Genomic DNA, 691 nt, shown 5'->3' with positions numbered 1-691 from the left:
TGAGTGCTTATTAGTTAAATTTTTTCCAAATTTGCAAGTTGTCTTTTCACTTTGTTGGTAATTTCTTTTGATGTGCAAAATCTTCTCAATAAGAGGACATCCCAGGTGTGAAATCTTCCAAGTATTACCGGTGAAATTTGATTTTTGTTCATAAACTTTTTGCCTCTTCTTATATCTTCAAGAGTTCCTCGTACTTTCTCTTCCAGGATTGTTAATGCTTCTGTTTTTCTTTTTAAATAATTTTATTGAGAAACAGATAGCAATGAAACAGTTTAAAAACCAATTACTAATAAATAAATAAATAAATAAATAAAAATTACTAACACATTTTCAATAATTAATACATTGTATATTGTTATCTTAGTGCTTATTCATTGTACAAGATGTAGACATGATATCCTGTCCACAAACACTAAAATAATAAATCTCTCTATTCATTGAATTAAGAGAATGCAGCTATATATCTATCCTAACTATTTTGATTATACACATACAAAATGTTTGTTCATATGTATCACCTTCTTTAGATAGTTTTGTCAGTGAAGGACAATCCATTGTTATTTCAATATTGTAGGTGCCTTAACTCACCAAAATATTCCAAAATAATCCAGTAGTCCAGAGTAGTAGTGTTTTTTCCATAATATTGGCAATGTCAGAAGTAGTTGACTTGAGCCTTTTGCAGCTCAGCATA

This window comes from Octodon degus, unplaced genomic scaffold (genome assembly GCF_000260255.1).
Source record: "Octodon degus isolate 3935 unplaced genomic scaffold, OctDeg1.0 scaffold00056, whole genome shotgun sequence".
Lineage (NCBI taxonomy): Eukaryota > Metazoa > Chordata > Mammalia > Rodentia > Octodontidae > Octodon > Octodon degus.
The sequence above is the reverse complement of the archived record's forward strand: the minus strand, read 5'-3'. Positions refer to the sequence as shown.